The sequence below is a fragment of the Chrysochloris asiatica genome, unplaced genomic scaffold, assembly GCF_000296735.1.
Source record: "Chrysochloris asiatica unplaced genomic scaffold, ChrAsi1.0 scaffold00293, whole genome shotgun sequence".
NCBI classification, from domain to species: Eukaryota; Metazoa; Chordata; class Mammalia; order Afrosoricida; family Chrysochloridae; genus Chrysochloris; species Chrysochloris asiatica.
The window spans coordinates 2,857,507-2,858,574 of record NW_006408811.1 but is presented as its reverse complement, the minus strand read 5'-3'; positions in this window follow the sequence as shown (position 1 = coordinate 2,858,574).

Below are 1,068 nucleotides of genomic sequence, written 5' to 3'. Positions count from 1 at the left end.
ATCAATACATGTTTGTTTGATCAATTTCAGACTGAAAAGTTGGTGGAGGTGGTCATGGGCCATAGAGTTGGTTCAGACTCATAGTGACACTGTACAGGGTTTCTGAGACTGTAAATCTATATGGGAACAGAAAGCTTCATCTTTCTCATATGGAGCAGCTGATAGTTTTGAACTGCCGATCTTGCCGTTAGTAGCTTGACTTATAACCCACTATGTTGTCAGAGCTCCTGAAAATTTGGTAGAGTTCTTCAATTTCATCATCACTGACTTTAGCGATTGGTGCATAAATTTGAATAACAGTGGTATTAACTGGTCGTCTTTGTAGGTATGTGGATATTATTCTATCATAGACAACATTGTACTTCAAGACATAACTTGAGATGCTCTTTTCTATAATGAATGGGACACCATTCCTCTTCAATTTGTCATTTCCATTCTGGTGTGGCACTATGGGCTAATGCGTCAGACTACAAAGTCATTTGAACTGCAAGATCGGTGGTCCAAGCTCACCAGCTGCTCCTTGGAAACCCTATACAGGGTTGCCATGGGTCAGAATTGACTTGACAGCACTTCACAACAACATATAAACCATAATAACCTGTACATAGACCAAGATGCAGTTGTTCGAACAGAACATGAGAACACAAAATGGTTTAAAATTAGGAAAGGTGTGCACTTGGTTTGCATTCTTTCACCATACTTATAAAATCTGAATGCTGACAAAATAATCTGAGAAGCTGGATTATATGATGAAAACATTGGCATCAGGATTGAAAGCAGCAGGATTAACAACCTGCCATATGCAGATGATACAACCTTGCTTGCTGAAAGCCAAGTGGTCTTAAAATACTTATTGATGAAGATCAAAAACCACAACCTTCAGTATAGGTTGCACCTCAATGTAAAGAAAATAAAAATCCTCGCCACTGGACCAATGAACAGCATCCATATAAATGGAGAAAAGATTGAAGTTGTCGAAGACTTCATTCTTCTTGGATCAACTATAACACTCATGGAAGCAGCAGTTAAGCAATCAAACAACATTTTGCATTAGGCAAATATGCTTCA